A 16,183-nucleotide genomic window follows, 5' to 3' on the forward strand; every position below is an offset into this window, starting at 1 on the left:
ACTGTCAGTGGTAATAAGTGTATCGCAGGGTTCGTACGGGTGCTTGAAATCCTTGAAAATCCTTGAAATTTGACGTGGTGTTTTCAAGGTTGTGAAAGTGCTTGAATTTTGGGAATGGTGCTTGAAATTGAGATAAAGTGCTTGACAATCTAAATGCTTTACTTTTGCAATAAATTCCTGTCTGACTGAATAGTTCGCTTTTTAGATTAAAAGAAAATAATTGCTTCGCTCTTACATAAAACAGCTCCGCTCAGGCCTTCCCGCGCTATGCGCGCGACCTGCAAGTGTTTGTGTTACGTGTGACCTGGGCATTCTGATGAGAGTGATAGATGACAGTGTTCCAGGAGGTTGCAGTTTCAACAAGCGTTGGCTAGCAGAAGACAAATACAAGCCATGGCTAAGACGAGGGTCAAGCCCACGAGTAGTCTCCTGCAAAGTTTTCAAAAATAACGATGCGAGAGTCTGCGCTGACGAGCCACATGAAAGGTACGCCGTAGTAGAGCATTTTAGATTAGGCTAACGTTGCATGTTACGTTTATTTAAGCTAACGTTAGCGATCTGAATAGCTAACTCGATTGAGGGATAATAATAATTGCAGGGGACAATCATTTCAGAGGAGCGTACATATGTTATGTGCGTTACAGTCGCCATTCTGTGGTGTTCAGAGGATGAAGCACTCACTTGTAATTCAACCCAGTCTCACAGCATTTCGTGTTATAGTCACGAAATATAATCTATTGATTCGACACAGAGCGATTTTGAAAGCAATGTATTTCTACTGGTAGTAGGTTTCGTGCCTAAACCAAATGTGATTTGCTCTATCGAAATCAGTCACATTGACCCGAAGACACATTTTCGTTTGTTTTACTGGTCTGGGGGAAGCTCGCGAGTGTGTGTGTGTTTGTGCATTTTTGCGTTTGTGTACCGGGGAAATACTCACAAGGAACACCGGCTGTTGTTATGCTTACTGTGATGTTACATTAGTCCGTTCTCTGCTTGTAATTATGCCGTCACAAGCTTCAAAGTTGTATTCATCATCTGAATTTGCTGAAACAATTTTAATATTCTGAAAGCCAATACTTTGTTTATTTGAAAACAAATGAAAACAAACTGTCTTTTATGTAAAATTGAAGTAGTATACAAGTAAAACTACATTTTGCTATAATCCCATGTAATTGTAGAATGAACACAGTCTTCCTTTGAATATGTATTTGTCAGGTGTCTTGAGTAGTCAAAATTACCTACAAATCATTGTACACATTTGTAAATATTATTTTCCACTTGTTACCATTGTGAGTCTATTTTTATGCAGCTCTGCGTGATTTTGTGGCTACAATTCACTACCAGAGGTGGAATAAGTACTCAGATATTGTTCTTGAGTAAAAGTACAAGTACTCAGATCTTGAAGTGAAAGTAGAAGTACTCAGATCTTGTACTTAGTAAAAGTAGAAGTATCAGAGTGTAGGAATACTCTGTCACAGTAAAAGTCCTGCATTCAAAATGTTCCTCAAGTAAAAGTAGAAAAGTATTCTCATCAAAATATAGTTAAAGTAGCGATAGTAAAAGTAGTCATTGTGCAGATTGGTCCATTTCAGAATAATATATATGATATGTTTTATAATGATTGATCATGAAAGTGTTCTCAAAGCTGGTGAAGGTGCAGCTAGTTTGAATGACTTTGTATACTGCAGGGTAGTTTGTGGATTTACTCCAGGTGGAACTAAAGTCTGATTTAACACTTGATTAGATTTCACATCATTCATCCACATCTGTGAAGTAACTAAAGGTATTCAATATATGTAGTGGAGGAAAAGTACACCATGTACCTCTGACTTATGTTTACTGCCAACCTAAAAGTACCTCAAAAATAGTAACCAATAATGTATTGAAAAGTTATTTGGCTGATTGTTTTATATTGGCTCAGCCAGGTAATATGGGATGCCCAGTCTACGTACAGATCACTAATTTTGAAATATTAAACTTAGTTTTCTTTTCTTTAATTGTTCATCCTCGTGTAGAAGGCTATCACGAAACACACATTTGGTTGTTTATAGCATAAAGAACATCTGATTTAATGTGAGGTAGGGAAATAATCATTTGAGTATGTGTATATAAATATGTAATTTACAACAGCTGTAAGATGCTTGAAAAGCTGAAACATGCACCTTGAAAATGCTTGAAAAGTGCTTGAATTTGACTTTGGAAAAGGTGTAAGAACCCTTTGTGATTGTGTGTGTGGGGAAACCCTGCATATGTCTGACAGCTTGTATTTGGGTGTGTATATGTAAGAACAGGGCCGGGCAGGCACTTGGCTGTAAACGGGGGTGCGGGCACAACACTCGTTGAGCAGCTTGACTTGAAATCATGCATGAAATGTATCAATGGCAGGTTGGCACGCCTGTCTGAGCCATTGAAATGGACACATCTGCGTCTCTGCAAACAGCCACCTGAAAGGTTACACAGCTCTAACACATGAATGGATACAGTTTTGTGATTACGTGGGATTACATTTGAGTGAAGAATCATGGCAGTTTAGTTCAAGCATTCGGGTTTCAGCAGAAACTCAGTGAGATATTCTTTTCTTTAAGAGAAAGCCAATGGATTCAAATAAGGGCCTTTAGTGTTTTTGAGTTTTTGAAAGGATTTTCCCAAATAATTGTATACACCTGTAAATGTGTGTGCATGTGTAACAAATGACATTTCCTTTTATATCACTTTGTCCAAACATAAACAAAATATTCGTACCACTGTAAAACTTTATAACACATTCATAAACTTTAATATTATTATAATTATTTGTAATTAAGGCTGTAAAATACCTTGAGCATTATTTCACAAGCTCAGAATATTAATGACCCTTATTCCATAATCTTTCTGGGTTGAGTGTTTTAGTGCCAACTGTAGTTGTTGTTGGTAACAGTGAGTTCAATACTACAGGTCTACTTTGCTTTCAAAACAACTAGTGTATACATTTAGTGTGCTGCCAAATATCCTCATAAGCCTGTTACCTTGCTGAGAAGTTGTTGTACAGCCTTCTTCATACGCTCACTGTGGCAGCTCTGTCTTCTTACACTGGCAGTCTTTAGTCTCTGGTTAACTGAGCAGTCTTTGATATGCTTTGTGATGGTGCGCTCGTTTTGTTTCCTCCTCCAGCTTGTTGTCTGTCGCTGCCCAGTATTTCTCCTGTTTTCACAACAACAAACATATTATGTCACATATTGTGCTCTAAAGAGAGTACTCACCAGACAGTATTTTGTGAAGACATGCCACTCTAAAAGTGTCTTATTGGTTGAACATGGTGCCTTGAAATACATTTATGAGTAAGTTAAATGAAGAACCTGCAATTAAAGAATATTCTGGCTTTTGCCTTCTGAGGAAAGAGAGTGCAGTGTTTATTTTTGACTTTGGTTTAATAGCATTGGGAATTGGGGCTGTGTTTGTTTAATTGTGTCAAGAACAAATCAGATTCTGCTATTATTCTCAGTTTTAATCAGTTCAGTCACCTTTTGCAGCTGCCAGAGGGCCGGCTAACTAAATCTTTCATCCGAGTCTCCTGACTGAAAAATCATCATCATTGCCCTCTGCTTCTGGTTTTGATGAGCAATAGGCAATACCATATTAAAGTGGCTGCAGAGGATGAATAAGAAAAGGCAGAGGCAGAAAATGGAGCTGAAGAGAGGTGGGTCTGTTTACTCTGGCTGGCTGCAGACTGGAGGGCGAGCGATGCATTATAAAGAGCTGGTGATGAGCTCCGTGCTCGGAGGGTTCAGAGGACAAGTTTAAAGATCATAGATCCATTAAGCCATTGCAGTGTTTGCACTGCAGTGCAATGCAGTGTAGCGGTGTTTGTTGAGTGTGTATTTATGTGGTTTAAATTAAAATACTGCAGTCACTTGTTACTTTAACATTTATCAGCTATAATAGATTCACCTAGGTATGAGTTGTGTGATAGACTTAATATATGCTGTATTTCCCGCTAAAAGTTTGGTTTACGTTGAAAACAAACTTTTAATGAATAAAATATGATGGAGCCACAATACCGTAATCTGGTTTTCCCCTTCTGTAAAGCTAAATTAAATCATTTTGTTGAATTCAACAAAATGTTCCTCAAAAAGCGACCATTTGTATTTAATGCTCAGTATTTATTTTAACCTATAGGCAAAAGAGTGTGCTGGTTTCATCTGCCGGAAATACAATGTGAAAGTAAAGTGTCGAGTAAAATGATGTAGTGATAACCTGTCAACAACAAAGTATATCCCACAGGATAATACATTGAATACTTTGACAGCCAAAACTGAATAAAAGATAAGTAGGGAATACAATAAAATATTGGGAGCAGTCAGAGCTAATATATAGAAGAGGGTGAGTTTAAAAAATAAAGATGAAGGTGACAGTGGGCTGCTGCAGGTGCAACATGGATTTGAACATGAATAAGTTGAGCTAATCTTGGTATTTTCACGGAAATATTGTTTATTACACGGGACCATTATGACTATAAACCATTTAAATGTGACCACCATTATGGCAATAGCTGTGTGGCAGCCATTTCCTAAACTTACTGTCTGACCCTGCCTCTGTCAGCAGAATGGGGCTGGTTATTTTTCTCTTGCACATTACGTCATTTTTTGTTTGTTTATTATGTCTCAAATGTAATAAATGTGTGGAAAGATCGGCCTGTCAAAAAAACACACAATTTCTCCATTGATTACAGTAAAAGATCATTAGACATTGTGCTTGCCTTTCAGCAGCTCTCCATTATATCCCCAATCACACCGGTGCCTATTTCTCACATACAGTATGTAATAAATACCAATTGTCCAGCTAGTCTGGGGATAGACTGGCAACCCTTCTCATATTATGTCAAGAAAGAAGATTTGTTTGATTTTGAACCATGTGCTGTCATGAAAATGTGTGGTAAGGGGGCTTGAAAGAAAATGTCATGTTAGAATGACATCTTGAATTTGGAGTGAAATATATTACAGTAATATTAAATCAGATTTCAAAGGAGCCTCTTCAATTCAGGTCAGTAAAACTATGCAATGTGCACTATTAAATAATTTTCATGCAAATTATCTATTGCGAGAAAGACACACTTTGATTTTCTATTTCAAACCTTACAGCTGCAGTGTTGTAGTGTCTTATGAGTGTGTGCAGTCTGATAAGGTCAGTGTATGAATATGTCCATGTGTCCGTGATCTCCGCCCGTGTCGAGGAAAGTGAGACTTTGGGAGGTAAACGAACAAGTGTTCCATAACTTAATGAATTTCATTTAATTAGATTTTTTCCCCCCTTTTCCAAACTATTTCACGCATGGCAAAGCACTGTAAATCCATAAACAAACACATAAACAGGCAGAAAAAGATTGATGCATTATGAATAAATCATCTGGGTAGATAAACTCAATATTAACTCTGCGTTGCCTGGAGGGTTGAGAGGGAGCTTACGACAGATCCATCTTGATGTCTGAGGAACTAACTGGGAAGCGCTTTAGTGTGTACTTATCCTGGGAACTTAATTACTAAAACAAATGATGATTGTGGTGATATAGCAGCAATGATTCTTCATTACTGTTATTCTTTACCTTAGGTTGTACACAGAATGTATTTCTGTCATCATAATCATAATTAGCACCAGTGGGGAGTAAATAAAAGTCAGTTTGTTGGTCAGTCGAACAATTTGTTTGAATATTTTCACCACTGCTTGTTGAATTACAATGAAATATATACGAAAAACATATTATTACTTGATATCTTAAAAAGTACTACTGTAAGTTAATTCTCTGGGAAAAACATAGGTTGAACACAAATATGTTTAGTGATTATTTTTACATAGATTGTTGTACCATCAAGCCAAAAACATTCCACTGCTATAAGAATTACAAAACTCACATGAACAGATTGACTCAGTCCCTAATGACTTATCTATTCAATTTAAAAGCCTTGAAAAGATGGAAACTATTCAGGAAAGAAATGTGCAATACCTAATGATGTTAAGTTCAATATGATATAAAACAGAAATCAGGAAATCTGAAAACTGAATTTTCTACCAATTTTGCATGAATAGTTACTCACAGTCTACGTTTCTTTTTCTGTCTATTAACTGATTAACGACTAATAATTGCAGTTCTAATGTCTGTAAAGCATTTAAATAGAATTTAAGCCCTTCATTTAAACTACCATTATAGATTTGAGTACATTTAACGGTCTTCTCAGAAAAAAGCACATGTATCCAAACCGTTTACATCCCTGTCCACCCAGCAGTATGAGAAGAGAAGAAGGGTTTCTGAGGAGAACGAGGAGGAGGTTGACAATGACTGAAGATGACAGCTTATGGCGTGAAGACTGTCAGGGCAGCCGGTGTGTCTAAATAACCAGGTGCTGCGATTTAGTTTCTGCCTGGTTAAACAGTGGAATAATTGGTCAAGTTAGCCAGTAATTAGACCGACTCTGCCACGCTGCGTCTGAGAGCCCAGCTACAGCTCCGCCATGATAATTGGGCTATTTATACCGAAAGGCATTGACCAGGCTCGCTGGCTTCTCTTCCAACTCGCTTTTCAGCACTTGTTTACTTCTCCAGTGTGTACTCATGACACAAAGCAAGGCTCGCAGCCCTCCTCCTCTCTTAAAGCCATTTTTCATCTAAACTTGAGCTGACTGAATTGATGTCCCCTGCCCTCTGTCTTTGTCTGTCCGTTTGTCTTTCTCCCCTTTTTTTGTTGTTGCTTTTCTCCCTCTTTTTTCCTTCGCACAGCAACTCTCTTTCTACCGAGCTTTCTATATTGCTTATCAGCATTTTATGAATGCCGGTGTCTGAGTGGGACTGTCTCCTCCTCGTGTGAATGTATATATATGTGTGTGTGAGCATTCCTCTGTGAGGAGATGGATGTACGTCAGTCAGTCAGACCTGCATCCCCCTGGAGTGTGATTAACAGAGCCGGCTGTGAAAACCAGACTGTCACACACTCATAGACACACATTGTGAAAGCTCCTTTCTTTAAAAAAGTCACATTTCCTTCTCACTGTGTCCCTGTCATTTCTCAGCCACAAATGAGCTGCTTCTTAAGAGAGGCCATCTCCAACTGTAGATCGCACTCATATCCCCCCCGCCCCCCATGTGTGATGGCCTCTTCTTGGTATCTCTGCATCTGTATTCTCTCTGCCTTTTATTATCCCTATATTCCCCTTCCTCTATCCCCCTTTTTATTCCTCTCTTCCTCTGTTTTATTATCTTTCCTTCCGTCTCTTTTTCTCTCTGTCGTTCTGTCCCCTTCAGGGTAACTCCAAAACCTCCATCAGGAGCAAACAAGGCTCCTTGACATTCAATTTCCTGCTTGCCACGTACTTGTCTATTGTATGTGCTTTCTCTCCTTTTCTAGGACTCTTTTTGTGTGAGTTGAATAGGTGGATGGATGTGCTATTGGACGAATAGGCAGGCAGATGGATGGGGATGGATAAGCAGGGATGTTTTTGTTTTTATTTTTTTGGTTTTGGGTGCCCGCCCACCTGAAGCTTTAATAGCAAGGTCACTTTGTGGGGATTTTCAGCCTTTTCTTGAAAGTTGTATACTAAATGTATTTAGGAGCTGTCAGCAATAAAAGCCAGAGAACCAAGATTATCCTCAAGTTTATTTTCTTCTTCCTCTTGTGTGGTAATTAAAAACAACCTTTAAAACAGTTTCACAATCCAGTAAGATCTTCTTTAGAATCTATTTTGTATTACAAATCCCTTTATAACTTAATGATGTATGTGCTCTAAACTATTTTAAATCCTATAAATGTTTTTGAGGTTTATGTTAAAAGTTTCAGTTTGATAGTATAACATCTTTACATGTGCACTGTCAGATTAAACAAAGGCTTACCTTATTAGAAATTATATATTTTCTTGATAATGTGAAAACATTTATCAGAATAATATCTATGCATTACTATCCAGCTTTAATGTATTTTGACAGATTTATATTTAAACAAAATGTTGATTATTATCTCACCTTAAAGTTCCTAAACAAACCTAGGACAAACCTGTTTAGTAATGTTTTCCGAATTTGTTAGACTGGATTTCAAGCATTGTTGTTTTTTTGTGTTGTATTACTTGAATCCCTTTAATTAAAATGTCTAACCTTGACTAATTTAAAGAATTCTTTTTTTTTTACAAGCTGACGTTTTGAAAGTGCACCATAGTTTTTTTAATGGCCGAAAATCTAAAAGCTGCTGAATGCATTTAACAGCGTCAAGATCCGATAAGATAAGCTTTTATTGATCCCTAAGGAAACTCCGTGGTTGGTGCAGCGCAAGGTCAAAAAGAAGTACAGATAAATGAAGAAAGTGAAATATAACATTTAAGAGGTAAACAAGGAATTAAAGGAAAGTAAAATTAAGTAAAAACAATACCATTTAAGACAACAATCACAAGGTTAAAGAGACAATGGTTTAAAGTCAGAAAGTCTACCAGACTAATGTATAAAATGATTAAATAATGATACTTAGTATTTGACCATAGCAGTGTTTCCCCTAGGATGGAGTCATAGCAGCTGTGCTAAGGCACGCGGGCCCAGCATAATGTGAGCGTGGAGCGCGTGGATTTTTTTGGTGTGTGCGCGTGCAAAGTGCGCCCCGCCAATTTGTTTCTATGTGTCAGCCATGTGTCAGCACAAGAAAGGCTCTTGAGGCCTAGTACCAGGGCCGGTTCTAGACAATTTGCTGCCCTAGGTGAGATTTTAGGCGACATTTTATATGTAAAGAATAAATAAAAAATCTCTACAAAAGACAAATACACTGCAAAAACAGACACTTATTGACATAGTTAATAGATGTTAAAATGGCTTCAAATGTATTCAGTATTGTATGAACATGTTTGAATTGGGGTGTGGACGTTACATCCTCTTGAGGGGTCCGGGGTTATGCCCCCCGGGAAGATTTTTTTTGAACATTTTACAGTAAAATGCTTCAATCTGGTGCACTTTGAGCACACAATTACTAGAGACCTGGGGCCGTATTCACAAAGGATCTTAGGGCTAAAAGTAGCTCCTAACTGGCGAATTTAGGAGAAACTCCTAAACATAATGGGCGTGTCAGTCTTAAATTTAGGACTCCTAATTGTATTCACTAAGAGCAATTCACAAAGTATTTTAGGCCTAAAAGTAGCACCTAAGTTTAGGAGAGCTTAAAAGTCCTCGAGAGGACTCCTAACTCAGTAAGACCTATTCACAAAGAATCTGAAAATGGCTGCGAGACGAAATGTTTTGGAGACAATGGAAGACTGTGAATTGATCAAGAGATATAGGATAAATCGTGAGGGTATCAAAATTGTTGTGGAATTAGTGCGGGATGCAATGACATGCCCGACTAACAGGAATAACCCGATTAGTCCGGAAATAAAATGTTTGGCAACACTACGATATTTAGCAACAGGGAAAATGCAACTTTGCAATGCCGACGATTTAGGGATATTGCAACCATCAGTCAGCCGTGCCATAAACCAAACCATCAACGCGCTCTCTAGACCACATATCATTCAACAGTTTATCCGGTTTCCTTTGGACAATCAACAACTACACAGGATCAAAGCCAACTTCATGGCAATTGCAGGTATGCCCGGTGTGGTCGGTGCTATTGACGGGACGCACATAAAAATAATTGCGCCATCAAAAGATGAGGATGTGTTCGTCAATAGAAAGAAAGTACATTCCATCAACACGCAGATTGTTTTCATTCATCATGATAGGGGGACTTGAACGGCGGTATGGGCTGTTATTGAAAGTGTTTAAGTGCTGGAAATATGCTAATTGGATAATAGTTTGCAGAGTGCTTTTAATTGCTCCCTTGATTTAATGCAATTTACGTATTTTTATTGTTTGCTCTCTCTCTTTAACGTGCATATACAACGTCATTATCGTGGTCTGCACAAACTTGTCATCATGCGTGTATTCTGCTAACTGCACTGTCCAAAACTATTTGATAGGAATACATTTCTAGCCTAGGCTATTTCCTTGTTTTTCGGTGATTTAGTGGGCTCGTTTGTGGGATGTTGCGGATGAGTTTCACCGAGACCGCCTGCTCTGAACAACCAATCACCGTACTGACCGCTTCTAAACTCATGCACGAGAATCGACGTAATCCATAGCAACGGCGCGTCACTCTTAGTGATTTATCCTTAGTATGAGTAGGTCTCAGCGGCTTTGTGAATAACCTTTAAGAAAAAACTCCTACGTAAAATGTTTTAGCGCGAGTTAGGAGCACTCCTAGCGGTAAGATATAATGCTTTGTGAATACGGCCCCTGATGTAGGGGGTACAACTCTAAAACGCCCATATGAAAAAGATCGGTTTACATTTTAATAATCAAATAAGTATATGAACATAACCAATAACCTACCATAGCCAATACAATAAATGTAGCTTATTTTATTTTTGTTGTTCATTCATATCTTATTTTACCTAGTTAACATTTATTTATTTATGCATATTTTTGTATCTCTCCAACTTTAAATGATATTTTTGGTTTACTGTCCTATAGTATACATTGGAATGATTTCAAACCTGTTTTTATTTATCCTAATTATTATAAAGGAGTGCCTTGGAAATATGTGTTTACATCATTTGTGGTTAAAACGTTTGAGAACCACTGAAATAACTTAGACTAAAATTAACTATCGAAACACTCAGAGAGTCCTTTACCTCACTGAGCCTCTGACAGGAGAGCTCTCCTCCGCACTTTGGCTGTGAGCTGCGGGCACCTGATAAGCCAACATCCCCCGCTTTCATCACTTACAGCGCCCATCGTACAGGGCAAATTAAACGTGTAACCGGGGTGAAAAGGGTGTTACATTTACTTAATTATGAATGTTGTGAAATAAAGGCTGAACATTTGGATGAGCGCCAACGATCAAAAATGTTTTTTCCCTCCCAGAGCTACCAGCGCAGCGGCCCCCATATCTGGCGCCCTAGGCGACCGACTGTGTCGCCTATGCAAGAAATTGGCCCTGCCTAGTACATACAGTGGCAATGTCTCAAGATTTAGCAAAAATTCACCTTTATTGAACATACAGTAACACAAATACTATAAATCCACATAACAAACAATCAAAAATGAAAAAGGGTCGCCACTTATTATTATTTTAAGAAATAAAAAAATTGTGGCGCTGCGCCGCCACTATTTGTATATTGGGGAAACACTGCATAGTATCTATTATAACACTTTGATTTATAGTTAAACATAAGAATGTGATAAAGTACAACACACCATACAAGATAGTATAAGGTGAAATTCTATCACAACATTTGGTATAGTGTATTTCAGTCAGACAACTCACGTGTTCTTAATATGTTTATTTGAGCTGCATATAGTTGAGTTTGGCAGCATTAGCGAGGCAGCGGCAGGCAGATCTGGCAGCTTAAATAGAGCGGCAAGTTAAGGAGATTGTGTTTGGTTGGTTGTAAGAGAGACACGTCACGTGTTAATGTATCATTGGTGCTCGAGTTGACTGCCTGAGCTCGCAGGCTTCGCCCCATTTAGTAGTTGGATAAATTACAACCCTTACGCTTTATTACACTCTTGATGCTGACCATCAAAGAACACTTTAGGATTTATTTTCACTCTAAATGAGTATGACGGGTCTCCTGTTCATGAATTGTAACTTAGCAAATAACTTGCTTATCATATTTTATGCAGGGCTGCGGGTGACTACCTGGTGTGTGTGTGTGTGTGTGTGTGTGTGTGTGTGTGTGTGTGTGTGTGTGTGTGTGTGTGTGTGTGTGTGTGTGTGTGTGTGTGTGTGTGTGTGTGTGTGTGTGTGTGTGTGTGTGTGTGTGTGTGTGTGTGTGTGTGTGTGTGTGTGTGTGTGTGTGTGTGTGTGTGTGTGTGTGCGCGCGTGCGCGCGCAGTGACTCCTGTTGAGAGATAAATGAGTCTGGTTGACATTGTCTGGAACAGGTGGTGAAGTCAGCAGGGAAGAGCTACAGACAACTCTGATGTACACACACACACACACACACACGCGCACACCCAATTTCGCATCAATGCCGATTTTCTGGCTTGTTTGAGAGCGTGGCCGATCTGATTTGATAAAGAAGGAAGAATCTGTTGTGTTTGAATAGCCTCCATATTGAGTGTGTGATGTATTGATTACAGAAGCAGAGAACCCACATTTGTCATTCACAGCATGTTTTTATTACCCAATTCATTTTCTTTTTATGAACATTGCACGTTTATTTGTGTGAACTAGTGAGTGCGGTAAAGGAGCAGTTATTAAATTCAATGTCTGTGTGTAACTACTCTAATCAATGTATTCAGACAAGCTAGACAAGCAACTCAAATGTTACATTCTACTCGTCTGTGTTTTCAGGTGAATGTGGTGCAGGTCTGTGTGAACGCCATGTGGCCAAAACACTATGAAAGTTCCTGACTGCAGACTGGCCAACGAGCTCGGAGATCTGTGCCAAAGTGTGTGTGACCGGACAGAAATACCGCTCAAAGCCTTTATGGTAGCGGATACAGTGTTTCCCCTACCATTGTCTTGGCGGGGCGCTGCGCCCTGCCAACGGAGCCCCGCGCCCTGCCTGAAAATTCAAGGTGTTTATTTATTTATTTATTTTTATTTACATTTTTTTTTTTTATTATTTAAAAAAAAATATATATATATATATAGCACCAAATTGCAACTGAAGTAATATATCTACGGTCACTTTCACATTGAACATGTGCTCTTTTATTAAATAAACTAAACGCCTATGTTATTTATCCAATGTGCATGTTTCAGTGTCCACAGCCTTGCGTATTCACATTCTCCCTCCGCTCTGTTTCTGAAGGGCGGGGCTCCCCCCCCCACACACACACACACACGAGAATGCACACACTCACAATCAGAGACAAAAGCGGAGGAAAGGAGGAGAACAACAGCTCTGCAGTCTGCCCGTTTGTGTGTCCCCCCAGTTTCAATTTTGTTTATTATTATTTTTTAACCGCAAGCCGTTATCGTCACAGGAGAAGGACACACACAGCCTGCCCAGGTGGACGCGCGCGAACGCGACAACGAACGTAGCGTGCGCATTCTAAAAATAGCTCACAGATGGTGAGCAGGTACCGCGGTTTTGAACTACAGTATTGAATTTGACAGAAAACAACAATCAAACGCCAGCAGAAGAATAGTCTAATGAGTTGGGTGAAAAAAAAGACAGGAGATGTGAGTTGGTTTATTCAGTAAATTAGCTCAGGATAATTGGATGTTCTGTCACTTGTTGATGTGAGGCTAATGCAGGATTTGCTAGCTTGATGCTACCGACATTTAGCGGCAGTGACTCAACAAATTGCCACTTAAAATGTATCGTCAGCAATGTATGACAAGCAGACTGCTTGTTTAATGTTAGACTCACACCAATAGCTCAATATGATCATAACACGATTGCTTTCATATCAGAGATCAGATGAGGTGGAGCTGCCTCCAGCAATAGAGGATGAGGCAGAGAGAAGCAGCAGCAGCACAGGGTTGCAGCAGGTATGTTATATGCTGTAGTCAGGTGATTTAAATGTATCAATGAAAGGAAGAAGTGTAGGCTACATGATAAGAAGGGAATACAGTTTGAATTAAAGTAATAAAGTACAGTGTAACACTGTACTTTATTACTTTTTAATGTACAAATACTTTGTTACTGTACGATATCAATAACAATAATCCACAGCCCCTCTCTCTGCTCCAAAGGATAAAAAATGTTTGGGTGCCCCGAATTTTTTTTTCGAGGTACCCGAGCAGCACCCTGCCAAGGCAGTAAACCTAGGGGAAACACTGGGATACTATGCTTTTTAATTCATCATATCTGAAATAGGTGATAGAATAAGACTTATACTTAGCGTTCAAGTGGGAAAAAACTGGCATGCATTGGTTCGTTGCCTTTCGATTATTTTATGTTTTTGATCCCAGAAAGACATCCAAGGTGAATCCTTTTCTTTAGAACCTAGATACTGAAATTATAATAAAATAAAACAAAGAAAAACAGCAAATCCTGTCCAACAAGTGCCTCAATGGCATTTTTGTGTAACACGTTACCTATGTTATTGGGTCATCTAAACTGGTGTCTGCAGATTTATTCAACAAGTGACTCAGGTGTAAGAGTTGGAATGCTTCCAAACTAATATACTGTATGAGGAAGACTTAATGTTTGTCTTTATCCTGAATTTTTTATTTGAGAGTTTAAGAATTCTGCTTCAAATGTTTCCCCCTCTTCAAGGAGTTAAATTCCGGAGGAAATACTTTATCAAATTACATTCATTTAATGAATAATTTCTGTTTACCACAGGGATGGTTACATTTCAATAGATCCAATATCCAAACATCAGCTCTTAGCACCTTTAGCACTTAATCTGCCTTCATATAATACATATATTGACCACAACCTTTAATGTTGAGACACAAACAAACAAACATGATGCACGGTAAACAACTTGTTGCATATATTGGCAGCTTAATGATGGACAGCGTCAGTCAGTTTGAGGGAATTGGTGAACTGTGCGTCTCTGTGGAGAGAGGCAGAGGCTGCTCATTATTGGATTTGTTGAAATGTGTGTGTGAGGAGCCATTTTAATTATGTGCTGCTGTGGTTTGGGGTCTTCCCCTCTCCCTCTCTCTCTCTCTCTGCTCCACTTGGTCCAGACGAAGTCCCTCCTCCTCGTTATTCCCCTTCTCGGCTGTTCCCGTGACAACTCTCCCGGCCGTTAATCGCCGTGGAGACGGACAGAGAGGGATCAAACGAAGGAGGGAGAGCAACTGAAATTGGCTCCACATTGGCCATGTGATCTTTATACCGCTCTCTCTACCTGCTCTTTCTCTGCTTTTCTTTCCTATTCTACATTCATTCTACCTTTTGTCAATATCCCCTTTTTCACTCATGCTTTCCCCTTTATACCTCTTCCTTGTCTCTTTTTACCGTCTTCTATTTTCATCCTTCCTCTCTCCTGCCCCCTTCTCTCCCTATCACTATACTATTTGTCTTCCTTTACGTGTTTTCTGCTTCATCTCTTTTCTCAGTTCCCTTTACTGCCAATTCCTGACTTTCTCTCTCTCTCCCTACATTTACTTTCTATGACCCTCTCTCTCTGTCTCTGTCTCTCTCGCCCGCCCCTTCCCTTTGTTGCTGCAGTATGAGCTCACCAGTATTGAGCTGCACCAGACACACTTACTGTAGGTTTGTCCTCACAGTCCCACCTGCCCATTGAGTGCTAAGTATGCTATCCAGAATGCATGTTATTCACTGGCGACTACACTAACTTTTTTTGGGAGCTATGTCGGATGTTGACCCTACCTGATCTGGGAAAAAAGCATTAGTAGGAAAAACATGATCCAAGATACTTTGGCCTGCCATATAATTGTAAGACATGGCAAAGCACCAATAATCTTTGGCATGTTTTCTTTGACACTGCACATACTCCCTTTTTTGGTTCTCTATCTTGTAGACCATATTTTCTTACGGCAACATTCTCACCATTGGTGGATCTGTCCAAAACCTTAAGTTGCTTAAGCTGTCCGGACAGATTTGTTCACCTCCTGTGTAAACTAAACAAACAAATGACCTCTGCAGAGAAAGCAGAAGGGATACTAAAATGCCTTGTATCTATTTCACTAATCCCTTAAACAACCCTCGTCTTTTAATAGTTAGATACCACCTATTCCACTTTTGAGCTTCTATAATGGTCCAGCTGCTGGGAGGGAGAGCATTAACCTGCTCCCTCTGACACTGACTGAGAAATGGTTTGTCTTGTCACATCTTATCTCATGATAAAAGAAACGCAGACCCTTCTCACCATGACAACTCAATAGATTTATCGGAAAACATTAATAAAAAGTAAATCTCTGTGTTTGGGCTATTCAAATATAGGTTGTGGGCAGAGCGTTTGTTTCTGGTCTGACCTTGGACATTTTTCTGACCATGGATTAAATCTGAAACACACCTTGAATGCGTTGAGTTGAGTGCTTTGGGGGGCTGGTGTTGGTTACTGTTTTAATTATAGATGATATTAGTTAATATCAAAGAAGCTATGTCCCATTGTTACCTTATTGATCCACTTTTAGGCCCACGCTTTACTGATATTATCTGTATTCTCCTTATTTGTGTCTCGTTCAGAGTTGATGGATGACACCACGTTTCCAAATGAGTCATTAAATGGGTAGCTAGCTCTGAGGTTGATAACTCATTATTAAG

General features: G+C 39.1%; 1 long non-coding RNA gene across 1 annotated transcript; it reads left to right on the forward strand.

The window, feature by feature from the left end:
- The first annotated feature begins 243 nt into the window (after positions 1 to 243).
- LOC307014639 lies at positions 244 to 15,837 on the forward strand. Its single transcript, XR_013801270.1, has 3 exons — positions 244 to 486; positions 12,337 to 12,475; positions 14,638 to 15,837. It is a non-coding gene; the product is annotated as an uncharacterized lncRNA (long non-coding RNA).
- Positions 15,838 to 16,183: the final 346 nt, after the last annotated feature.

The sequence above is a fragment of the Notothenia rossii genome, assembly GCF_949606895.1.
Source record: "Notothenia rossii genome assembly, chromosome: 8".
NCBI classification, from domain to species: Eukaryota; Metazoa; Chordata; class Actinopteri; order Perciformes; family Nototheniidae; genus Notothenia; species Notothenia rossii.